Source organism: Thunnus thynnus, chromosome 10, assembly GCF_963924715.1.
Source record: "Thunnus thynnus chromosome 10, fThuThy2.1, whole genome shotgun sequence".
NCBI lineage: Eukaryota > Metazoa > Chordata > Actinopteri > Scombriformes > Scombridae > Thunnus > Thunnus thynnus.
The window spans coordinates 10,711,112-10,738,337 of NC_089526.1; the positions used below are offsets into that span (position 1 = coordinate 10,711,112).

At 43.5% G+C, this 27,226-nt stretch overlaps 1 long non-coding RNA gene across 4 annotated transcripts in view; it reads left to right on the forward strand.

Moving 5' to 3' along the window:
* The window catches only part of LOC137191085 (uncharacterized), a 109,914-nt gene extending 85,853 nt beyond the window's left edge, over positions 1-24,061 (forward strand). For 2 of the 4 annotated variants that reach the window (XR_010930349.1, XR_010930351.1), the window contains one exon: positions 11,850-12,008. This is a non-coding gene — a long non-coding RNA (uncharacterized lncRNA). Of the gene's footprint in view, positions 1-11,849; positions 12,009-12,149; positions 20,314-23,680 lie in introns of those variants that run through there. The other 2 variants (XR_010930350.1, XR_010930352.1) reach the window with 2 other exon arrangements.
* Positions 24,062-27,226: the final 3,165 nt, after the last annotated feature.

A 27,226-nucleotide genomic window follows, 5' to 3' on the forward strand; every position in this document is an offset into this window, starting at 1 on the left:
CAAACTTAATGCCTCACCATGTGCTCTTCACTATTTATCATAACTTCATCTTTAAAGACGTAAAAATCTTTCACCTGTGACAGTAAAGAAAAAAACCAGTAGAAAATTGGACAACTGTATATTACTGTATATATACTGTAATTCAAGAACCCAAAAGCTTACATGCAGCATTGAAGCCCCCCCGATGAGAGTGCATGGGGCATTTGGGGCCCTCATTTGGGGAGGCAGGAGAGACAATGAGTGGGTGGGTGGTGGCGGGAAGGATTGAGGGGAGGGGGGACTCCACTTCAGTTCTAGCTCAAGTGGGCTGAAGATGGCTGAGAAGTGCACTTCCCTTCAAAGAAGGCAAATTAATGTTCTTCTTGCCCAAACATAATATTGTCAGAGAGGTGCACAATGGGAGCCTCTCACCAGTGTTTTCTTGTGCTTCTGTGTGACTGTGTGTGCACTTACAGTATGTGTGTGTGGTTGTGTATGTGTGTGTAAATGTGTGGCCATGACGGCCCCACTTAACCTACCATCCTTGGTCCATACGAGAGTAGGAACCTCCTCCTGGTCCTCCTTCAAGGTCAGGCTGGAGTTTCTGAAAGACACTCTTCCAGTCAATTTTACCTCCTTATTCAAGCAAAGGATATCTCTCTTAACCTTTTCCCCTGCTTCTCCATCTTCCCCTCAATTACAAAAACCCTGGGCATCTTCTTTTGACAATGACAGGGGTCCTTGGAAAGAGAGGAAAAGACAGAAAGAAGGATAGCAACACACTTTTCAATGAATGAAGAGAGACAGCAATGCAATCTAGGCTAGCCAGAGGTTGACTGGTTGAGTGCAGCTAACACTATTCATCTGCCGAAAATGCAGGTTACTTTTTTCCCTCTGATAGTCTTTTCTCATTGCGAAATATTTAAATTTAAACTTCGGACATATAAACCGCAGCTCCTTGAAAATAATAAAAAAAAGTAAAATACTTTTTTAAATTTAATTTGATTCAGTTTTATACCAGATCATTCTTCTAATACCAATTTATCGAAATCATACATATGTAAAGGTGAAAATTATGCAGAAGTCTTCTATTTCGAGACAACTAGACCAATAAAATGAATAGACAAGTGTCAAACACAGACGAAGGCAGTGCTACCTATAAGAGTGAAGTTTTTTTTCTTTATCTAGGTCACAATATGTGGAACAATTTCAACAGATGGGCTGCAGAGTACTCCCCAGGCGAACAGAAGTTAGTTTCTCTTTTTCTTTCTCTTACTGTTGCCCCTGCACCCATCCTCAGCCGTAAAGGATTCCATCATCAGTAGTTTGTTGCAGGCAAATGTGTGTGCGCATCACACACATATGTATATACATGCATGCATGCACACACACAATCACAGTGTATGGACTTTGTAAAGACACAAAATATGTCCAAGTAGGTCAGAAATAATTCCTTGTTCTTTCTTGATAGTTGAAATATTAGCAAGTCATGACCAAATGAAATACAGAAGTTTGCAGTAAACAATCAAATCAAATCCAACTTTGCAAGTTTACTAGGTACTTTTGGTGGAATATAGATTATAATAAAATCATGAAAAATAACATTTGAAGTGATAAGTCATTTTGAAATGCATCTTTAGTAGTGAACACCTATGACATAAGCTGCGGCTTGTATACTCAAAAACCGTTTTAAAAAAAAAACACAACCCAAAAAACAAAAAAAACTTTCAGGAATTACTTTGAAGTCGATTTTTAGTCCTTCCACTCAGTGCAAAGTGAACAAAAGTTAGAGCCAAAGAAAGAAAGAGCGATAGAAAAAATAAAAAAAAAATGAGGAGGGGAGGGTGAGGAGATGAATAGATAGAAGAAAACAGTAATGAAAAAAGAAGAGAAAGTAGGAGGGAAAGAAAAAAAAATCCAAGGACGCTGACCACCTAAAGTAAGAGAGTGAAGCAATGATGGGAAAAAGAAGAGCAGGTTAGAGAATGGCTATGATATGGATCCTGTTGGACACACACATACATACATTCAAACTCTCAAAGTATTTGGGTGAAAGAAAAGGCACCCTGGGGAGATGTGGGATGCTGTTGTGAGGCCCTGTGGTCCAACAGCAGCTCAGACAACAGAGAGATAGCTCTCTCACACACACACTCACTCTCTCTCACACACACACACACACACAATAAAAAACTTGGTGGTTAGGTGGTGGAATGTCAAAGAGTGTGTGTCTGTGTGTGTGTGTGTGTTTGGCTGTGCGTGAGAGACAGCAAGATAGAAAGAGACAGGCGGAGGTGGAGTGTGTGAGTGTAGAGGGGGGACCCATATAATGGAGAGTCTCCACCTGTTTACACTTCTTTGCCCCCAGCATTCTTGAACGGGCCCCTTTTAGAGGGCCCTCGTTCCTGACAGCCAGCTAACTGCTCTTGGGGAGCCCTCCGCTGGGACCACAAAAACAGCTGAAGCCTCGAAGAGCTTCCTGAAAGGGAGAGCGAGGAGGGGAGGGCATGACGAATAGGCAAGATAGAGCAAGAATAATAGCAATAAAACTAAATAGTGAAAGCAAGCAAACCAACAACTTAAAAGAGTGTATCACTAGTGAACCACTTCCAAACAAGCCTTTCTAATGAGGTCCGCTATTAATACAGAAAAGATGGAGAGAAAAGCAGAGGAGGGGAAAGCAGAGAGCAGGAGGGGCTGCTGGCAGACAAGGAAAAGAATGAACGAATGGGTGAATGTGTGCGAATGCCGTGTGTGTACTGAATCACTTTATCTTTGTTTTTCTGCAACTGTACAATGACCTCTGTTTGGAACAGGGATGAAGACAGTAGCAGGCAGAGGATGGGGATGGAGAGAGAGGGAGGAGGAGAAGGAGGAGGCGGCGGAAAAGGGGTGTTTGGGTAGTGGGAGGCTAACAGGCTAGACACCAGGCCTTTGTGTGCAAATTTCCCAGCAGCGCCTTACCAGTTAATTAAGGAGGTCAGTGAAAGAGGGAGAGAGAGAGATAGAGAGACAGAGAGAGAGAGATGCAGAAGGTGGGGGTCGGCCCTAACGAGCTGTCCGCAGCACATGAATGAGGGGTTTGTCCTAAACTAAGAAGCGAGAGGCCAAACAATGTCAGCAGCAATTAGCAACCAGTGGTGGGCAGCCAAAGGCCTGTTGACTGAGCAAGCAAAAGATGTGAGAAAAAAAAAAAGAACACGGACATGCAGACACACACATACAGTTACAAACATCCAGGAATAAATAGGATGGAGCTGAGAAGTAGGAGGCAGGCAGCAGCAGAAGCAGAGAGCAGTAGAATAGGCAGAGGCGGGTCATGTTGCCTTCACCTCTCCACACAGCAAGGCCTTGACCCTGGTGGCTGAGTGCTTTGAATCTACAATACTGGCCGAAGGTAACAAAGGCCATAGGTGTAGCACTGTGATCTGTATGCTCAGGTTACACTTGATATGGCAAAGATAGAAGCTCTGAGGATGTGAAATAGAATTTCTCTAAGCAAAAATAAAGGGTGCTTTCTCTTTTCATAGAGATCCTATTTAATCCTGTCTTGTCTTCATCGTGTAAGCATTGATGAGACAAATTATTATTATTGTTTCTTTTGTAAATTGCCTCATTAGGGGGGCATTGAAATCCTTTTTCCTGACAAGTCACTCCAGTCAGCTCTCCAGTAAGTCTGTTTTTGGCTCCTACCATTCTTCTCTCCTGTCTGTTACCATTCTTGGCACAATACAAAGACTCCAGTCTTTGTTTCATTCTAATCTTGGAGGTGAAGTGGCCCTCTTGTACCTCGGGCTCTAATCGCTGGCAGAGACAGTGTTCTCTAGTGGTGCTGGACTGCGATGAAAACCCGACATCCCCACAAAGAGAAAGAAAACTGCTGCGCTCGGGCTTTGTGTGCAAATATAAAAGCACACAAAAGTGGGAGCCTGAGATAGTGTCAGAGTTAGAATGTTTTCACTCTCCAGTTCTAGATATGGATTATATTTTTTTAATATGGGGGTTATTTGTTGGCCACTTGTTGTGGGGAGGGGAGGGGCATCTGTGGCTGTGAGAAAGTGAAAGCCTTCAGACTGTGGGCTGTGAAGAAAGGTGGCGTGGAAAGGCGAGTGGGTTCACTGGCTGTTGGAGAAGATGGTCACAGAAGGGCATGAGAAATGTGAGGATTGTACTTTGTAATTGGCAGTAGGGTTTCTGAGTGTGCTCTCAGCCTTTTACTTTCGTACAGTACATGTATATTCTTATGAAATGAGCCTGAGTTGGTATTATAACTTTTTTTCCCCATGTATTATGAATCAGAGTAGATACATTATGAATGTATCCATGCATTTACACAGCTCATTTACACTAATTGCCCCATTCCCTCCCTCATATATCTCTGTGTGCAGATAGATATTGTTCAAAATGTGCCAATAAACCAATCTTCAATCCATTCAATCAACAGACAAATAAATTCATTCATATTCTCACGCCTGAAATCTAGCCACCCGTGCACTCTAAAGGGGGAGAAAGATTCATTGGGATAAGTCCCTCCTGTCTTTCAGAGCAATCCATAATGCTGCTCAGCCAGTAATCAAGGCATATAGGGGCTGGGTGATCAGTGACAAAAGCTAGGCAGGGAGACATCAACCTGCTGGAGGAAAGTTGGGGAGAGGGGGGCTGGCAGGATGAGCGTGGTGGCTACGGAGGAGGAGTAATCAGAATCCCATCCAGCCCCAGTCTCCAGAAATTGCCATGCAGATTTAAAGCCTATAAAAGAGGGATCCTTGGACTGCTCCTTCTCCCCACTGCCACTCCACACAGCACAGACCGCCACTCCCCTTCTTGCCTCTCTCGCTCCCTCTCTCTGCGGTGCTAATTGGAGGCAGGTAGCCCCCAGGTGCGGGGCCCAGGTTACCGTAACCTTGGTGGTGAGATCGGCTGCTCGCCTTCATGTGGCCGGCTATTCATCAAAATGGAGGGGTGGGTGGAGGAGTGGTGGTGTGGGGGGATGGCGGCTGAGGGGCAGAATATGCAGCAGGGGGAAATGAGCGTCCAAGACAGCTTCCCAAAAGGGTAACAAATCACCCTCCGTGCCCTAATCCGCCAAGGGGGGACTTGATGGGCCAGTGGTCACAATATGTGGCTGCAGAGATACACGGGTTTGACAAATCAAATATGTGAGCTCATCCGGGATTTGGAAAAAATCAGGTTATCATACACTCTCAGGTGCTGTGGTATATAGCATCTTGAAATGCAGTGTAATCTACCAAATGAAAACAACTACTTGTATCAATTAGGCCCATACTGTACATAAATATTAGAAGATAGATCTACAGACTGCAGCGGTCAATGCAAATTGCCATGCAAGGGTGTACAGAGAGAGTCTTATCAGCAATATCCCATTGATCGATTGCTGTGGTTGCATCATCAATCATCCATCATCGCATTGATATCTCTGCAATACCTATAATCTCACCTGATCAGAATCATTGATCAATATTGTAGCAGGATTGATCTCCTGTGCCAGTTGGATTGGATGACAGTGACACAAGAATGTTGCAGAGACATAAAACATTTACAAATGAGCAGCGTAGACCATTACATCTCTCGTACTAAAAATACAAAGAGCAAATTTAAATACATGCTGCAAAAATAGCAGCCAAGCTGTGTGGAATATATCTTTTCTAAATTTGAAGCAAAGGGAATCCCATTCCTCCTACAAAGAAATATTTCATGTGGCATATTACAACGTAATTACCCCTGATCTTGCATTTGTGATGACGGGTTTCCTCCCCATTGGAGAATACTGAGCTAGTGGCTTGTATTCAGCAGGGAAAACAGGCAGCCACAGCACAGTACCACTCACAATCTCCTCTGCATAGGACCTTAATCATCCTGGCTCGGTGTGCATGTGCATATAGGGAGATTTGTGTTTGAGCTGGTTGTGAGCGCGTGTGCGTGCATGTCTTGCAGTAGGTGTTTTCCAATAAGTGTGTATATTTGTGTGTGCCTGTATAAGTGTGTTCTCGCCGCTGTGTGCCTATGTGTGCATGACAGAGGGAGAGAGAGAGAGGGAGAGAGAGAGATTGAGAGAGAAAACTCGTCCCTCCAATTCCCCCGTGAAGCCCTCTACACCAATTTCCAGCCATGGGCAATCACTCACTCAGCATACACATCTACATAGAGGCTGATGAGATCCTCCGTGGGCTTTACCATGTGACTGGAGCTCGTCATCTACTGTATATGCCTCCCCTTTGCGCTCCTATTCCAATACTATAGTCACTGGGGGGAGAAGGGGGGGTGGTATGGATGATCTACATACACTTATGATACATAGGTAATCTCCGAGGGGCAAATCAAAGATACTCCCTGCTATGTTTCCCTTTGAATTCGAGAAGAATCTGTCATTTTTGCATGCCCATTATTGGTAGAGGTGATATGTCTTCCAGTTTTAGATGTCCTTGCACCTGGATTGGGGTGCTTTAGTATAACATACTAACCAATGACTGATATGGATGGATGTGGGTTGCAGACTTGGGTATTTAGATTAGAGCTTAAAAGAATGTCCACCCTCAAGCTGTGATGTTAACATGGGGCACTGTATGCTGAGAGTTCATTAGTGTAATTGCCAGAATATTACCCATTGGCATGGTCATAATGTATAGAATATTAATACTATAAATCTCCATTCCTCCTGTATCCAGTGGGGCGACAGTATAACCAACATCATCGCATATTAACGAAAAAATGAAGTTTCTTAGGAGAAGCGATAAAATGACGGTCTCTCCTGTCACTATGCTTTTCTCCCTGTACACTGACAACCTTTTTATATCCACATCTGTTTTGTTGTGCAGTATATACAGTATGTGCTGTAGCTGCCTTTGTCTCTAGGGAAAAATACTGTTTTGACGGACTAAGAGAGGGAATTTCCTCAGAGTTGCACAACGGGGCACCCCACCCACCTCCTCTTTTTAACAACCAGCCCTCTCCCTGTCTCTGTGCTGATGTCAGCACATAGCCCACCATGGTTCTGGGACCACAATTGCTATTCAGAGAGTAGACAGATGTGTAGGTGGAGGGTCAATATGGGCTTGTGAAATTATCCCATTGTTTTTTTTTTAGAATAAACGATAGAATACTTTGTGTCATTGATGGGTTTCGTGTTAGGCTTTGCGATGGCCATAGACAATATCATATTCAGCAATTATCATCACACAGGGGTATTGTGTTATGACCAGGCATTTTTTTTCCATACTTTAATGCTACATGTAGGGAATTGAGTAGCACTTCAGAGGTTAGGCACTGCTTTTATTTGCATTCACAGTCTCAATCTTCTTTGCTCAATATCTATCTTACCAGCTTTTAACTATCGTAACCTATCAAGAAGAAGCATATTGTTTGATATTCAGTATTTGTGAAGAAGTTCAGAAATATATACATATGATATGTATATGATATGTAAGTGGCCAGTAGAAATAAGTCATCATTTATTTATTACTATTGTATGTGAAAGTTTAAGAGCATACACCTGTGTTTATTTAAAAGGCCAAAGCACTCATTATAGGGACGCATAGTTCTTAAGGCATTTATAGTGTTGCTTTAACATTTAAGTAGGCATTAGAAAGGGGAGGCTGCAATAGCATATTCTGTAAGCACCCTTTTTTTCATTTATTGATCTGACCTTCTGCTGCCCAGCCGCTGAAAATACCTCTGCATTTTCTTTCGCACCCTCCTACATTTAGCTTGCCTGGCTATTGTGCATATGGATCCGATCATATATATTATCTAAAGCTTCTGAAAGTAGTATGAAAAATTTATATCTTGAGGAACGGCCACCCAATATCAAGCCTATTACTAAAATATATATTCAATTTTGCTTTCAACACCAGTTGAAATAGCTGTTTAATGACTGCCTCTACTCACCCACCTTAGCAAACACTATGTTAGTGTGTTGAGCGAATGTTGGTTTGAGAACCAGTGTGGTTCTGGCCACTCAATTTTTCCTCAGTGCTGCTAGTCACTTGTCTCTAGGTAGCTGTTAATCAATGCTGAAGAGCAGGTAGACCATAATGGAGTATTTATCTCAGTTCTTCACACCACTTAGTGCCCAATGGACACCTCCACACCACCTTCCTCTCTGTACCTTCTTATATTTTCTCCTACCCTCCCTCATCTCCACCCCCATCCCCTCAGCCCCCTCCTTACCAAAGGCCGAGATGGAAACACCACTCCTGAGAGAGTTGTGGAGGCGGAGGAGAATGGGTTGGAATGAGGGACAAAATAGGTTGAGAGGGTCGTTAGATAGTGAGCAAGGGAAAGGGGTCAAGACAATGTTGCTGACACGGTCAGAACTGTTAGCGCATATGAGAGGTAATTTTAGAGTGTGTGTCTGACCTCGCGCAGAATAGTAATTTTCAGCTGGGCCTTTGAAATTGAATAAGTTGACTTGCACGTTAAAAACATATGGCCCTTATTTATATTTCATAAAACATCAGTTGCCACAGTGTCTCATACTGGAGTCTCACTATACAATGCATAAGCTAGCTTGCTTTAGGAGAGCCATTATCCATGATGAATCACTGGGTTAATAGTCCATAAGGGTTAATACTGGTTAGTGAAGTCCTGGACTGCGTAATGTGTTCGTGACGTAAGGAAAAGCCATGAGAAATGCAGGCATGCATTTATTTACATAGTATGAGAGGATTAACATGCTTGCCTGCATGCACACATGAGAGTTGGCCATTTCCCGGCTGCAGTGCTGAGCGATAAATTTGAGAGAAGAGCAAGTGAGATCATTAGCAGAGAAGACGTCCCTGTTAGGTTGTGTGTTTTGTTTACATCCTTACCTTACCACTTGTCCAGTTCACACTTCTCATGTACGGGGCATGCTGTTGCTTGTGTACATCCCTTGACTTTTCATGCAAATTTATGTTTAAGCATACTTGTTTGTGTGTACAATGGGGAACACAAACACATACAAGCACAAATGGGGGTGGAGGGAGACCTAGAAGGGGGATGCGTGGGGCAGAGGGGGGGGGGTATTGGTGGTGGTGGTGGTGCAAGGCGGTGACAGAAATTGAGGGGGACGGGGTGGCAGCTGCAGGCTGCTCGGTGCACTGTCAGAGCGGAATGATTAATGAATGGCGGCCCCAGCTGAGCCTAACCTTTGGAGAACCGCACAGGACATCTGCAGAACTGTCAGCGCTCTGACAAGGACAGAGCTGAACAACCAATTATTTCGCCATCACTAAGGTGGGCTGTCAGCTTAATCCTAGCCATTCACTTAGGCAAGGACAGGCAAATTTCTCCTTTACATACACACACACATACATACACACACACACACATTGAGCAGACCACAGGCCTGCGTGGACACACACATATAAACAAGTGAACAAACAGGCCCACGTGGACATGTACACAAAGCGGACTGGTACACTCACACAAACACATGCGCACACTCACATATTCACACACAGGCATGAGGTCCTGGACAAAATAGAGTTAACCCCTCCACTGCTGGTGGTGGCAACCCCATGCAGGTGACATATATTAAGGAAAGCAGGGTGAGCAGGGGAGGTTTAATGATGACAAAACAGGGCTGGTGGATGCTGGCTGGGACTGTGAGCTGGACATGGGTGGGGCTGCATACAGGGGGAAGACACTATGTCTGGTACATGTCGAGAGGAAGGGAGGGAGGGAGGAAGCGAGGGGTGAATGGAGGGAGGGAAGGTAGGAGCTAGAGAGGGAGGGTGGATGCCCTGTCTACAGGATGTATTTACATGGGATTGTTTAGAGAGAATGCAGCGATACATTGAATTTACAAAATATAAAAAAGATTGAGGGCTGCTTTCACTTTGAGATAGAAGTTGATCAGCAATGGATGTTATGTGAAAGTTGCAATTAACAAAAAAGTTTCTTAGTGATTGCACAAAAATGGTGAAGCTAACAACCATCTCTTGTCTTTGGATTTATTTCTGATTTGAGCACATAAAAGATGAAGTGCATGTAAAAGAGGTCTGACATTCAAGGGTCTACATATTCTGTAATGTGTACATTTTTATACCCTCTAGTGTGGAAATAAAGTATTGATTGACCTTATGAATAATACAAAATGGATCATGTTGCATTGAAGAATATTAGAAAAAGAGTATTTGAATAAAACATGATGATGATGATGATGACCACGATACTTAATCATGTCATGTCAAGAAAAAGTTGATGCAGTCTTAAGTATTCATGTACAGGAAGAAACTACTCAGTTCATGAAATGTTTTTCATAGAATAGTGCAGTTCTAAAGCCAGAAACCAGAAATGTTAAGACAAGGGAGCATATTGGATTTTTTTTGGATTTTTGATTTGAAGTTTTAAGTTGCTGTGCTACAAATATTGTCCTGCCATCTTTTTCCAGTAAAAGGAACTAATCCTTTTACTGTAATTAGGACTAATTAGTATATGATCACTGGATCTATTGATTAACCAGAACTTCAATAATAACAAAGTTATATATGAGTGTAAATATGTTTGCATTCACATTTTTCATTTATCATCAGTACCTCTGTGTGTGTGTGTGTGTGTGTGTGTATGTGTGTGTGTGTGTGTAGGGCTTGCAGAGTTGGGTGCTGATGGGCGCTATGAATGACTGATTGGGATTTGATTGAGGCATTTCTGTGGCGATAAGAGATCGAGTGTGGCTGAGAAGCCTATTGACAGCCTGCTGATGAAGCCAGAGAGAGGGGGAGAAAGAGAGTGAGAGTGGGAGAAAGATGTAGAGAGAGAGAGAAAGCTGGGGAAATTAATAAGAGGATAAAAATCAATTAACTCAAAAATTGTCCCTCATCAGTGGCTAACCACTGTGTGTGACTCCATATGTCTCTTCACCTACAGTAACTACACAGCAACAGGCTGATCTGTTTTAGGGTGAAATGACTCTTTCTCACAGACAATTAAAACATTAAATGCCAAGTCAAGTCATTTGAATCCTAAATGCTACTTTGCTAGTATATATTCATGAGTGAACCACCTCCTACTCTCTGTGAATGGTGAGGACTTTAAACAGCTCAACTCATTTGACCACAGGAATCCTAATACTGCCTTACGATTTGCAATTCAAACAATTATGTTGGGATCATCTACAACTTCGGTGTCTCCTGTGAATGCAAAAACCCATGAATCCTAATCAGTAGTAGTAGGTAGTCCACAATTTGGGTCTAGGGAGACATCAACACAAATAAACTTGAGTTATAATGAGAAAGCTTCACTATAAATGTGAAAGGATATAGTGTAGAGTAATATAGAGGAGGCTGTGTTTACAGACAAGTGTGTGTGAACTGAGGTCTCAATCTGCAAGTAGTTTTAGGAGCTTTACACTGGCGCACACTCATAAATGCACTTGCACGCACACGCACACACACACACACACACATACACACACTGTCAGAATGTATTCATTAGAAGCCTAGTCCTACTAACAGGGCTGTCTACTGTCCCAGACAAACTGCAGGAGGAGGTGTCTGGCTGCTTGCTTTTAAACTGGGTTAGTGGACCAGAGAGGGAGAGAGAGAATGAGAGAGAGAGATAGAGAGAGAGACGGCATGCAAGAGAGAGAGAAAGAGAGAGAGAGAAAAGTCTAAAACTGGGACGGGGTACATGAGAAGAATTTTCTTCATCAATTGCATTGGTACTCCCCACTGTGTACCCCTTTATGCCACATGTATGAGTTTGAGTGTGTGTGTTTTTGTGAATGCACTTCTGCAGTACATGGGGCTAGATGTCTCTTTATCATACGAAAGTTTTACAAATGTCATTTTTTAAAATGTTTTCATACTTTAATAATTCCACCGGCTTCCTATAATGAACTGAATATTTGTCTTATGCTTTGCTCACTTCAGTCTCCTGCCCTCAGTTGATTTAGGAGCCAAATGGCAGCCCATTAACATGTGAGAATGATTGTGCAGCCTTGGGGTTGTAGCACGGCAACCCACGGAGAGGTTTTTCACTGCACATCTCTATGATTCTCTGTCTTTGCACTGTCGACGAGAGTTAAGCATCAAAGGCAAGAACTAACTATCCTTACCCTCAGTCGCTCCCTCTGTCTCTTTTGGCCTCTGGGTTCACACTGTAATTTGCTCTATCGCTCTCTCTTCCTCTTTCTCTCTCTTTGTCTCTGTCTCTCCCTCCATCTCTCTCAGGGCTTGTGAATGAGGAGAGGGAGGTGATGAGGTCAAAGTGAATCTTCTCTTCGCTGAAGATGATTATGTCTCAACCTGCCGTTATTCAAAGGAGCGGACCCTGTGGCCATGAGCTGGCCTGCCAGCCACGTGTCGGTGATGAGGGGGCAACACCTCAGCACCATCACAGAGGGGGAGAGAGAGGAAGAGACGCTGTGCTGTCAAACGGACTCCCAGGGTCAAATGCACAATGTCTTGCTATGGGTTTCATGTGACTCACTACCCGTAGATCCACTCGGTTGATGGATGCTTGTCGTTTTTCTAATGGCCTAGGTGTCCAATCTGAGGGCCCCAAATTGATTATGGATGCTGGTGACACCACTGGGAGTACACAATAGAAAGTTGCACTGGAGGTTGATGTAAGAATGAGTCAAAAGCTGCTGAGCAGATTGATGCAAGGTAGGACTTCTTGGAAAGTGATGATACCAGGGGTGTTAATTAAAAACCTGCTAATTAGCAGCTAGCACTGGTTATTTGGTCAGTCTTGGCCAGTTGAGGTAACAGCAAATAACACCTCAATTGTCCTCTGTCTCAATGAATATGGGTCAAGGCTTCTTAGAGAGAAAACTGTTGAGTCTTCCTCCTTTATCTTTGTCCCTCCTGACTTTTCTTTAAGCCTCAGACTTCATATTCAGCAGCCCTGGGCATGAGCTATCTATCTCCCCCTTTTTCAATTAATTCTTTTTAGAGGTGTGACACACTATATACTTTAATACACTTCCACAGATGGACTCAAATCACATGTGCACACATTCTGTAAGTAACTAATACTTAACTAATATACACATGAGCACACATACGCTCAGAAAACATGCGTTTATGCGTGCATTCACACACACATTATGGCGTTTAGCGTGGGTAACTAGGAAGTCAATGAGCACTTATCTGAAATCCACTGGCAACACTAACAAGCCAGTGTGAGGTGTGAACACAGCTGTTTGAGTCACAACAAATCTAATACGCATTTCATCACTTCTTAAACAAGCCATCAGCAAGTCTAATGCTCTGGTTTGGAGAGCGGCACTCTATGATACATGTGCCTTCAAAGCATTTTCTTAAACATCAGCACTTAGCACATCCTCCCCACACCTCGGCTTCATGCATCTACAGTAAGCGGTGCTGCTGATAAGTCAAATTCATCATTTTTGCGATTCAGATTTATAAAACCAACAATGCCCTAATTGATAACACCAACAGCTGCCTTGGTTTCTATTGCGTGCACCTGATCTGCGTGAAAAATATGTCTTAATCAGCGATTATGAAGCGACATGTGCCAGAATTGTGAATGCAGCTTCATTTTTCTTTACCATTCCTTATTTTTTCAAACGGGAAAACACGCCAGAGCCGTCAGTGTCACTCACAGTTGAACCAAGCGAGCCAGAGGGATTCACCCTGCGTGTCTGTCTCGGGGCTTAAGAGTTACTCTCTCATGACGCCTTACCATTTTAAACCTTATTTGGTTTGCAAAAGTGAAACTAAGCTCTTTCTGTGCCACTCTTTTTTTTCAAAGTTCAATTTTTGGATTGCATAGCTTGAGACAGAGATAAGGGGGATATGAGGATAACTTTTTGGGGACAGTGGACAGCGGATTTCAAGAGGGGGTCACTAGGGGAAGAGAAGAAGCAACAGAGGGAGAGGACGAAAGCACATGGGAGGATGGAGGGGGATGGAGGTGTGGAGCCTGGAAGTGTTGGGGAGTAGGTGGAGGGGGCTGAGATTGGGGCAGTGAGATACTCCAGAGAGTTGACAGAGCTTCAAAGGGAAGTTTTCTGCTTTGACTGACAGGCCCCTAGAGTGAGGGGGACCTGGTGGCAGGCGGCAAGCCCCGATCCCTGGATGCCCGACGGTCTCCATGGCACTCGCCCCCCACCCCAACATATTCATCAGAAAGTGGGGTTGAGATGATGGGGGGTCAAGATGCGAGGAAGGGCTGCTGCAGATCATTGGCAGACTTGGTTTTTCATGGTATATTGCCCTTGGACCGGTGGTGTGAAGGACATGGTGACTCCTTTGAATAGGCATGAGGAAGGCTAGAGGAAGTTCCTAGTGAACATTTATGTGCAAAAGCATATTCAGTCAAGTGTTTTTGTGGTAGTTATTAAAGGAGCCCAATAAATCCTGTTGCTATTTTTTACTAGTGCTGCAGACAATTCTTCTTTGGGACAGTGAACCTGGACAGCAAGTGTATATGATAGCATCAGTACTGAAACTAAACATGAATTTAAAGTAATTCAGCCTCAAATTCAGTCTTTATGACACTCTTTTAATTTCAAGATTAATTTCTGTCAATGTCTGTTTACCATCAATATTCAGCCTATCAGAGAAATCACACTTGACTCATACCTCATTAGCTATTTTTTTCACTTGGTCCCATACATATTGTGCATGCCAAACTTAATCCACACTCAGAAAAGAGAAAAGAAATGTACTTTTTGGCATATCGGGGCTGCACCTTAAATGTGTAGATCTGGGTACAATGTAGTGCCATTTGTCGCAAATTTGCTCCTTAAGAAATGTACTGGAAAGGTACACATTTTTCATGGAAATGTACCTGTGGTAATAACATCTGGGAGCACTGTACTCTTGAGTACAAAAATGTACTCCTCTTGTCACAACATTTCTGAGTGCATCATAACCACTGTAGGAGGAAACGTCTGTTTCAGGGGTAAGATAAATGACATCATTGCTCCCGCTCCTATATCTGGGCTGATAGATGAGAGCAGGAGGGCTGTGTTTAAATGTGTCTCAGTAAACACTGTTAGGCCTGTGTAAACAGCAGTACATTGATCAGCCTCTATTCATGATCAGCACATCTCTGCCCGCACTGGATTAGTCAACATACCGACCCGTCTGTTTGCGCCACTGTAAACTGAGGCCAATGTCAATGCCAAAGCCTAATTGGAATACTACACACTGTTGAGAACATGTTTGCATGGAAACTAGGGACCTGTGCCTTTCTGGTATAACTTTTTATCTTAAAACTATATTCATATATCTCAAAATTAAGACAATTTTCTCTTCAATATAATAATATTTCTTCCCAGCATGTTCCTCACATACAAGAGACAGTCCAAATCCCTGAATATAACAAATGACGATCATATTACTTAGAATAAAAACTGTTTATCAAGTTCCCTCTTTTGCTTATCCAACTCTTGTTGTGAGTATCTTCAATAACAAGTGTGACAGTGTGTCAATGGAAACCCGGATCCATTAATATCAGGCTTGTGCCACTAACAACCTCTCATTTCTCTGAGCCCCTCAGAGGAATGGACAACACTGGTTGGCTAGGCAGTGGCTACTGTGTATAGCAGAGAAAAGAGAGCGAGAGTTAGAGAGTGACAGAGATGGAGAAAAAGAAGGAGCAGGAGAGAGAGAGGCATCGAAGCGTGGAGGGCAGCTGCATTGTATCACCCCATTTTAGCCCATTACACTATGTATGGGGGCCTTTTTCCCCCCTCTTTTGCATGGTAATTATTTTCCAGCCCAAAGGTAGCTGCAGGCAACGTCAGCCACTGCGTCAGGGCCCACTGCATTAGCCGGCCATTGCATTATTTATTTGTGCGCAGGCAGCCGGATGGATACCCCAAATCCGCTGAGACTCAGGGGCCTCTCAATGTCACCTCGTGCATTGTGGGAGGCAGTTGCGGCCACTTGGACTTGCACCGGGAAAGCTTAGGCAGAGAGTGGCTCAAGGGCAAAATGGTATCTTGGCGTAGGGGGACACGTGTGTGGGAGTAGTAGTTAGGTGTGTAATATATTCAGAAATGGGTCAGAGGTTTAGTAACTGCCCCTGCTTATGCAAGAGTCAACTGTGTAGGGTTCGTGACACTCTAGATGACCATCTAAAGGGTCCTATAGGACATCATTGAGTACCAGTGTAGTAAAAGGTATAAATAGAGGGCCATACAGTTCACTCTGCCTAAAGGCTTTTTGTGTAGCTATAGATGGTCATATGCAGTCAGTTACCCCAGGGTATCATAGGTAAATAGACTTGATTTCAGTGTATAGGAACTGCTTTTACATTATGCCACTCTCCCTTGTGTATCAATAAAGGGTTATTACACCCAAATACCAGTGGGCTAGGTAGGGTCACAGCATGTCAGGCTTATGCGGAGAGGTAGAGCCACATGGCTCAGTGATTGTGACGTTTGGGAGGTAATACCCTGGTGTCTTCTTCTGCACTACAACGCACACACAGACACACAGAGGTGCCCACACGCTGCTCTGTCGGACATGAACCCCCCTGACCTGTCAGCCCCGGCCAATCGCATCGTGGCACCCGAAATGACAGCTGAACCACTGTCCCTGTCATGGCTCCTCAGTGTAGAAACACACACATGCACACAAATACACAACGCACACATGCCACTACATATCTGCTACAACAGCGGTGCAACATCAACATCAACTCCCACTGGCCCCTTGTATCTATCTCTCTCTCTCCCTACTTGCCAGCCAGCTCGACTGCACGAGACGCTCAGACGGCCTTGTGACATGACAGTGACATCGTACTGATGCTCCGGAGAGCACACACAATGCCGTCCACTTCACCCTGCACAACACATCCCTTGTTTCTCTGCTGACCCTTTGAGGGAGAGGATCCATGTTTCCCTCTCTCACTTTTTTTCATGCAAAGGCAGAGGAGAGAAACAAGCCCAGATACACAGCAGGTTTCCATTGTTGTTGTTAATATGTTTTGATCATTCAGTTATTTGGTGTTTGCAAGTTCCAAGACTAGAGTTTTTCCCTCTTATTCAACTTATGACTCTCAGGTGGGTCTTGAAATGACCAAGCATAGATATATGGATAGATTGATAGAGTGTTAATAATATAGAATGAGAAAAAATGAGAAAGGAAGACAGATAGAGGAAGAGAGTCAGTGATAGAGATAGTTAGACTTTGCCCCAGCGCCTGGCGTTCTCCCTAATGGGAGCTGACACTGCTGAAGCGACCCGGATGGACGGAGGGGAGGACAGGCGGCAGACCTCCCAATTATTTTTCTGGCTGATAAGTGCTGCTGCTTGTTTAAGGCTGCAGCATGGATAGAAGGATGGGATGGAGAGAGTGTGAGATGGAAGGATGGAAGAGGAGGAGGAACAGAGGGGATGTGGCTGGGGCTGGGTTGCATGGCTGACAGGTTGTGATCTGGCAGGATGGCTGGCTGTCACATGCAACTTAAGACAAGGTTTCTCCCTAGGGCTTATACACACACACACAGACACACACACATATAAATGTACTTATGCTGTACACATCATGCATCATGTAAGCATGTGGAAACAGACAACAATGTACACACACGTGTTTACAAACATGTCACAACACAAACACACACACTGTTTACATGTCAATGCATCCTGTATGGACTACTTTGAATGACAGTCTGTGGACTTGTCATGCATACACACTGCGTTTGTTACATGTAATTGTTGCTGCGTTACTTCTCTCACATGACATTTACAAATACTGCAGAACTTCCGGACCGCCTGAGAAAATCTTTATTGAAATAAAAACACAACAAATATCAACCATCAGAATCTGTTTTTCCAGCATCACGGAGAACCAATTTGCACACAAATTTCCTGTTCCTTTGTATTTGAGAGGCCTTTCATCGCTGTAATTAACTTGATGATGCAAACGATTGCACAGTTTAAAGCCTATTTTCTTCATTAAACCAATTTGTCAAACTGTTAATACCTTCCTCTCTGAAAAGTTTCTGCTGTGATCCATTTCTAGGTATGGCACATACTAAGAAATTGTGTGTAAACCATATATCTCTATTGTGAACTCATATGACTGGGTGTGCCCTTCAAAGCTGCGTGTGCTAGAACATTACTGAGACCAAATTCTTTACTTCTTCATTTAATCCACTCTTTATGTGTAGTTTTGCATATTCAGTTTACCTACAACGCACAGCAGAATAAGTAGTGTTAAACTAACGGAGGTTTTGTGATTGTAAGACCTTTTCAAGAATTTAAAAATGAATGGACTAAATTAATTATACACAAGCTAATTGTTGGCCTCATAATGACCATGGGCAAGTTATTTGTTGTGGATTTGAGGCTGCAGTGTCCAGGATTTGCTGAAGGCTCAGATGCCTTGCAGGACAAGGGAGAGGGCTTTGCCACTGAAGAGCGAGCCAAACGAATAATCTATGTTTCTCTGCATATGTGTGTAGAAACAGCAGTGGCAGTTGCGTATGTTTAAAGGGCTGGGTGCAGCCACTTTTCAGCAGTCTATTTGAGCAGGAATAGTGCTGTAACAAGCAAGAAGAGCATTGAGCCGTTAGAAAAAGAAGACACTCTCATTTGCTCCTGGATGTTGTGTGTGTGTGTGTGTGTGTGTGTGTGTGTGTGAGTGTGTTAGCGGGGAATGAGGGGGCATGCTTGAAAAAATATTTAGTGATTCTGAAAAAAAAAATCATGAAGTTTGAGGACAATTCATTCCAAAATAACTCTTTTCAGAAATAATTATACACTTATGAAATAATTACATCCTTCAGATCAGAGATGCTTCACATTAGACAAATTGTTGCATCAATCACATCAAGCCAAATCACGCAACAGCAGTTCCTTAGTGTCAGCTCTTGTCTAAACAGCAGTGGTATCTGTGTCATGATAGCCTATAATTTGCCTCATGTTAGCTTAAATGAACGCCATAATAAGGGTTATTCAATCCATGCTAAGTGTCATAATCTAGAGCAGAGTGGCTACATTACATCAGTGTCGATGCTGTTCTGTTAATGCCTCAGTGATCACCGCTACGGCTAACATGGCCCACAGCCAGAAAAGACTGAGCAGTATCAGAGGAGTGGAGTTGTCTGTTTGATTTCACATCGCCCAAAAAAACCTGTCAATGTTTCTCCAAGAAAAATTTCCTACAAGACTTTACTTTTATTTTTTAATTTTATTTCACTTACTTTCTCAGCAGTATAGAAAAAGAAAAGGCAAGCAAGAAACCCTATCTTCCTCCGTTTTTTTTCACCAATCACACTGTGTACTTATTGCAGCTCCCTCCTTTATCATTTTTGATATTCTTTATTCATTGCCGAAAGGGAATTATCTTTTGCCAGGCTGGGGTGCAGCTTCAGCAAGTTTGTTGTGCTCCTGGAGTTGCTAGGGGTTAAAAAAGTATAATACAGGGATGCTTCGACAGGTATGGCCATATTAAGGGACAAATCTGAAGCCCGTTGGGTGAAAAACTCACTAACCACTACACTAACCTGCCAGCTTTACCTATTGTATAGCCCCTTGTATTTCTTTGTGCAAAACCCACTCTGGGATACTTAGTTGTGCAGTTTCGAGGTCCCTCTAGTGAGGAAGCCTTCCTTTATGTGTACCTTCTCTCAAGCAAGAGTCGCTCCTTTTGCTTTAATTACAGTAAGTACAGCAGACCCCCCAGGCTTGTTTAAACAGATCAACCAGCAGAAGAAAGAAGAAAATGCTAATTAGTCTCATAATGTTGCTGACCACGCTAGTTCTTTAGCACTGCGAGTTTTATTGACATAAGAAGGACAATAGGAATCTGTATTCAAATGACTTGCTCTGCCCTCGTGTTTGGGTGTAGCTGCTGCTGCTGAGTGTAGGCCGCTACCCACTACATATTTTTATTTTACTTTGTTAGACACAGTAAAATTAGACATGACGACATGAAGGAGTCAATGTGCTTCTGTATGTGTCTGTTTTGTTCAACATCAAGGTGTCTTGAAGCCTGTGGGATTTCAGTATTAGGGTGTGCTTTGCTGTTCACATTCACATGTGAATATTGAGAAAAGGTGTGTGTGTGTGTGTGTGTGTGTTTGTGTTTCCATTTATGTGTGTGTGTATGAATGTGTCAACTCTCCATCCTCAACTTCGGTGCAATGCAGAAAGCTTCTAATGCATTCCATGTTTCTGAGCTGAGAGGCTGTATGTGTGTGTCTGTGTGTGTGTGTGTGTGTGTATGAAAGAGAGAGAGAGAGGGAGAGAGTCAGAATCAGGATCAATACTATTGACCTGTTTACCTTGGTGCCGAGCATACGGGCCAGCTCTCTGGTTTACCACTTGAAACATTAAAACCAGACTATTAGTAATACTTTGGTCCTTCTCTTTACTGATTGGACGACCTGCACTGGAGCAGTCCACAAAACAGACATGAAGAGAGGGGAAAGGGGGAGGGGGTGAAAGGTGGAGGGGAAAAGGGGGTTAAAGAGAGAGGGAGAGAGACCCTGAATCTAATCCTCTTGACTTAAAGCCATCAGGTTTTGCCCATGTCTCGCCGCTTGCCTCTAGACCTGATGTGGTCACTCAACCCTATCGAGCTGCAGGGCATTGTGGTCCGTCCGTCTCTGCCACACTCACTCCCCCCTCCCGACCAGCCCCCCACCCTCAGGCACTTTTGTGCTCCCGGCTTCCCACCTCCTCCCCTCTCTCTCCTTTTCTCATCCTCCTCCACACCACCAAAACAGAATTTCTTTAAATGCTTAATTTTTCCCCCCTTTGGCTTCCTTTTTGCAAGCGCCTTCTCACTTGTTTGTCCATCGATTTTTCATCCCTCTCCAGCCACTGCCCCCCTCCGCCTCCTTCCCGTCCTCTTCCTCCACCCTCTCTTCCTCTTGCCTCTCCCCCCAGCTCTTCGTCTGCATCTCCCCAGTCTCTCCCGCTCTCCTCTGTTGTTGATGCAAACTGATTTATTTATTTATTTTAAGCTTGTTGCCCAGGTAATTTGTGGCAGGTAATGACTTTCAGTGAATCTACTTTGCACTCTTTGAATTCTTTTTCCAACCTTTGCATCATCCAGGCCCATCTCCCAGCACAACCCCTTTGTCCCATTTGCTCTCCTACTTTTTTTTTCCATTCCCCTCTTTCACTGTCTCTCTGTCTCTCGTCCCCTCTCTTCTGCTCTCTGCCAGTGTATTTTTAATTCCCCTAGATATTGGTAGTGCGCGGTACATGCCTGGTATAATGTCTCAGAAGCCCACCTGAGGAGGTGATTGACACCTGGCCCTTTGCTGTGGAGGCCTCTCACTCCTGTTCTCCTTTCTCAACACCCCCTTCACCCCCTCCTTCCCTCCTTCCTCTAGCCATCGTTCTCAGGTCCGTTGGGGCATTGGCAGAACATTGGAAGTCTCTGGGAGTTGGGAGGAAGGAAAGTAAGGTAGCAGAGAAAGGGAAAGATTTGCCTAAAATAATTTAGTGGTATTTTCCCTCCTTCCTTGCTCTTTTAGAAAACAATGATGATCAAATGAGCATTGTAATTCAGGAGGCAAACCTAAAGGAGTCCTTTTTCTCACACGAAATGATCCCTGCATCTCGTTAACTGTGAAGGTAGGGCAAAGAGGGCGTTTCGGGGTGCTGTGTGTTTGTGTGTATGAGTGTGTAGGAAGGTGAAATCTCAAGAGGGGTCTCTCTCCCCCTACATTTCCAGCAGCACTCCTCTGTCTCTCTTTCTCTCTCTCTCTTTCCATCTTTCCTTTTCCTTGCTCCCATCTTCTCCTTCACCGCGGCCCCGGTAGCATTGGTCCATTAGTATTCATAGGGGGGACTCTGTTGGGGGGGTAAATAAGGCTTCTGGCTGTTCCCCCAGCCAGCTGGCATACTGGGGCTGGCTGTAGAGCTAGACTGGACACTTACAGAAACATGAAGTAGGTACTGGGAATATCGGAGACCAGGACAAAAATTACAGTACAGCACTATTGTTCAGTGTTTGGTTTTTACAGTAATAACCTTCACCTGGTGTATACGTTATAGTGCAATATACTTTACTGTAATGTAGTACACACAATACTGTGCTTAAAGGGGGGCACTGTCACCCTTTCCTTATTACAGACACAAATTTATCCCTTAAATGAATGCTTTCAGCAAAGATCTGCTGTAGGGTACTCACGTTTTATTATTTGAAGGCCAATAAAGCAGATAGATTAAAAAAGCACACAGTGTGAACAAATATACAGTTCAACTCTGAATTGGTAATAAAAAACAATAGAAGTTTAGTACACTAGGTTTCCTTGCCACTTCCTATTGATGCAGACATAAACTATTGCTTCTTGTGGTGAATTTTCCTTCACTGAGACCCTTTTTTTTCAGGAGGGCATTGTTCATTTAAATCAGATAAATGAGAAAAAGCCCAATTAAACAACACAATTTTGTATTCTCTAAATTCTGAAGGGAGAGTGTGATCCTAATGAGTAAGTTGTGTGTATGATGGGCAGGTGTCAGTGTGTGGAAACTAGCTGCCTGGTCCCTCCAGGAGGGGACAGTAGAGAGCAGGGGAGACCACATCCACCTCCCCTTTTATCCAGGAGGGGGAGGGAGGGGAGGAGGAACAGAAAGACCCTATTCACCTCACAGTATCATCAAGAATCAAGGAAGGAGATAGTTTTGTTTAGAGCAGTTTGGAATGAATGAAAGAGATAAATGACATTCTAATATATCTAATAAAGTGAAAAGATATCAAAGAAAATATTATAAATTATAAATAAAAAATGACACACAGCACTTGTACACTAAGAAGAGGTTATAGACACACATATTTACAGTCTTCTACTTCCTCCTGGCATAATCCAGAGGTCAGGGTAGAATTCATCTCCCTTAATCATGCAGATGAACATGACCTTGGCCGGCCTTGGCACTCGGTCACATCAGCACCCCTATCCAGCCTCGCTTTGCATCTCTGATTGTGTTAAATCATGTTTTCCTATCATCAGCAGACACAGGATGGACAGCATCCTTCTCTAAGCACATCCAGAAAGGGATAATTGCCAAGACCTTTAAAAGCCTTTCAAAAAGAAACGGGAAAATCAACATAATTCAGATGAAGGGAAATATCAGATACATAAAGTAAAGGATGCCAGGCGATATTGGAGGGTGGAAAAAAAAAGATGCAAGAGTTTTAAAATGGTGGGTCCTTGGCATTATTATGATGATGCGTTTAGCCATGCAGAGTGGGCCAGCCCATTGGAGGGCCCCTAAATGAAGAGGCTGACCTTCAACAAGCCCTCTCTCTGTTCATTAGCCACGTGGTGCTTATCTACAATAACACTGCTGAGGAGAATATGAGGCCAGCGGGCCCAGCCAAAGTCAATGATGCACTACAGGTGGAAAGATGAGTGTCTGAATTTAGCTCAGGGTGCTGGGCTCTTACCCTCTTACCCCTACGACCCCCAACCTCCCCATAGTCCCATTTAAAAATAAAGAATATATTTTAAATACATACAGCAGAATAATCAAGTTAACTTTCAAGTTTACTAGTGGAAGAGAAAGAGTGTTAGAGAAAGCAAGATGGAGTATACTTGATTGTGACATACCTTTGTGTATACAGTATTTTTTTTGACATGCTTACATATGTTTATTCCTGAAAGGGTGCATTACATGTGGAGTAAGTTTGAACTGATAGGAAAAAGATGGCTTTATCCTAAATGAACACCAGAATGGTACTCAGCTTTTCTGGGTAAAATGTATCACGTAAGATAAATTATCAAGATGGCCTGTGATATTTTTTGTCATTTCCAGACATGAGTGGACCAGCCCACACTCTCATTAGGATGGCTTATGTGTTATCTTCATATTGGAGTGAAGACTGTCCATTTACTTCTACATGATTCTGGATGTAAGAGCAAGAGGCCATGCTTTTCTCTACCAGCTGTCTATCAGAACCCAGTCACATATTGCATCTCAGAAAAAATAAATCCCCTTCACTTTTGGCTGTTTGGGGCTGGAAAATGAGAAATTTGCCTCGTAAAATAACTACAATATGAGTGCCTTGCATCCCTTGCATCACCTGTAAGTGTCAATACAGAGTTAAAAGTAATAGTATGCAAGTTGGCAAAATTCAAAATTACCAGTTCTCTCCGTACCAGCGAGTATAGGCCCAATTCAAGCGCTGATATGGGGGTGGGGGGGTAAAGAACAGAGAGGGGGAGAGCAGACACAGAACGTGGTCGATAGTGTCAAAAGCAGATGACAGATCTAAAAGAATGAATATTGATCTTTAGGGGGCCTTTACTCAGGCGACCTGTGGGAGGTCAGCCTATGTAATTAGACCAGTGGAGGTCTACTACTGGACTGGGGATGAGGTTGGTGTTGGAGGAGAAGGCTGGAGCTGGGAGGGATGTCTGAGACAGGATTATACGTGGATCTTGGATGTAGACAGTGTATATAAATATTTTGCTAGAATGATTAAAAATGCTTAATGTTGCAAATGTCACCTTCAGTTTACTTTAATCTCTATTCAACTTTTACTTTCAGAATTTCAGATTTCCCCCCTTTACTTTTATCAGGAACTGCTGCTGCCTCCATCCACTTGTAAGCTGTAAAAATATGTTTTTATATAAAAATTAGTGTTGTGCCAGTGGGTTTGTGTGGTGGGAGTTGAAGTGGTAAATGTGGGCTCACATGGATAAGGTGCTGTTTATTGGAGCAGGCTGGCGGTGGATTAAAGTCCATACAACCCCGGGCTACAGACAACTGCTCAAACAGGGTCCTGCTTGATGATGGCAGTTACCTCTTGCTCTAAATGTCTCTCTCTATGTCTATCTGTCAGCCTATCTCTCTTTCTCTCAGTTATTAGTGTAAACACACATTTCAGTCCAAGGAAGTGTGTAGAATCAGATACCCTAACACACACAGATGAACTAAACTACACGCAAGCATTTATGCAAACACGGGCACACACACACAGATGATGTTCATGCAGGCACAGGCCCATATGCAGTCTCACACACACATGCCCAGATACGCACACATGCATGTGCTGTCTCTTTATCTGTGTGGCTGTGGATAAATGCGGGTAGTAGAGACTGAGTGTGGCTGTAATCCGTGTATCATTGGCTTTATCCACTGCAGTAGCACTGCTGATTTAGTGCTCCACAGCCTTAGTAATGGGCCCCTGACACACACACGGAGCACACACAGATACACTGTGCATGTAGTGCATCCACCCTACATGCTTTGTCCTCTCTAAGATGTTACTGCTCACTGGTTGACCCTCAGTTCAGACACACATATGCACACACTCCCATGTACACATGTTTATGTAAAGATAAAGAAATACACAAGCATGGGTGTACTCAGCAGTTACATGAGATCGCACACACATACACACACACCCACACGCTCACAGACACACACATCAGCAGCAGTATGGTTGTCACCGCCCGGGGACGTCTCATGGTAAGGTGAACTTGGAGTGAACCTGCTCCAAACATAAATAACATCTCTCTCTCATCTCTCCCGAGCCCCCTCAGCCCTTCTTCCTACCCTCACTCTCTTTTTCTCTCTTTCTTTTTCTTAAGTCCCTCCCTCCTCCTACCTTCCAGTTTTCCTCACTCTTTCATGTGAGCAGCAATACACAAAGTATAACCATTAACACAAAGGGACTTTACGCATTCTGCAGCCGGCAATACCCACATATAAACATAGTCTTGGAAACACCTGAGGTCATGCCTTGAAGTACCCTCGCTAGCACACGGCAACTATATGCCAACATTGCCAGAGTCACATCAAAGTGACTTTCAAAAGACTTCAGATCATATTTTATTAGATGATGTCCTAGATCTTTTCTTGGTCAAAATTGTTTCTACTTCTCTTGCCTAGTTGTTTCTGGAATAGTACATTCCTCTCACCTCCAAGCAAAGCGCCCAGAAACACAATGTGTACACAGTGCGATATCTATCACTAATAACACACCACCTCCCTATGTTTATAGCTATTTATATCAGAGAATTCACCTCTTCCCCCTCTTTATCACTGTTGGTCTGTATCTTTGGTCCCCCTTTTACCACTTCCTGTTAACACACGAGGCGTTTATTGATAGGCCATTCCCATTAGTGCTGTTTACCTGTCAGGGCTCACTGCACTAATGAGAGAGCTTTGGGGAGGAAAAATGAGTAGGGACGGTTAACCGCTAATGGATGTTTACAGCCTCCCTGGATACTACTCTGTTTGCTGCCACCTCTGCTGGTACCACTATCACTAGCCCCAGACCCGTTCACCGGCTAATTGGTACTGCACTGAAGAGCCGGTCTGGGCCTATTTGATTATCATGGGATTAGGGTAGCTGGATAGAGCATGGTAAAGGAAGGAGCCAGATAAGTTGGGGGAGGATTGGTGTTAGAGAGTGGGGGTAGCAGTTGGGGTCGTTGGCCTAATCAATATCTAGAGAGCAGGGGCTTCGGAGGGTTCTTAGTGCAGACATTGGAGTGGGAGCTAGATGGGGGTTTGAAGGGGTATGTACGAGGGTCATAACATCAGCCCTACGTCAAAAGGTTCTCTTAGAGCACTATTAGTGCTGGTGGTGAAGGGTAATTGTGCCATTAGAGCTGTAAGTGATACTAAATGGTATAGGTATGGTAAAGGAACTACTGTGCATAGCAAGCTGGCAGGCGATCTAATGTAAATCTCCAATCAGGCATCTTAATAGCTGATGTATCCTTGAGAAAAGCACCAATAATTGTTTCAGTATGACAGATGATCTTAAAATATCTCAGTCTGACCATGCCAACTTGCCTGAGTCATTCAATTTAGTCTCTGGAGCAGACAGATTTCATTCATTTTATTTGCAGCGTTTCTTTGTTATGCAAGCAAGGAGGGTTTTTTTTTTAAACCATGTTGAGCCTTGGAGGCCATGCAGTTTCTTAATGATATCCTAGAACACTGATGTAAAAGCACGTACAGAGGAGACTCCACATTGTACTTACTATATGCATTCTATATTGCTCCAGGATTGCATGGTCCCCAGAGAAGATCAATTTGAGCCTTTATTAGATTATTACGGAAATCTTATAAGTGCCAGATTATCCGCGGAAGGTATTTATCTGTTTATCGAATGGATAGGCTCATAACCTCTCTCTTCTTTTCCTCCTCAGTGTCCTCTTTCAGTCTTTCTGAGCAGGTTGCATTGGGGTAGGTTAACATCCATGAATACTCAAAGTAATGAACATTGAGAGCATTGAGCATTGAGACAGTCTGCTGTCTCAACGCTCTGTAAGGTTTGGATGGTGGCGTATGATCAGATATTGCTTTGTATGAGGTAATGTTGGTTCACTGATCTGATTCTTA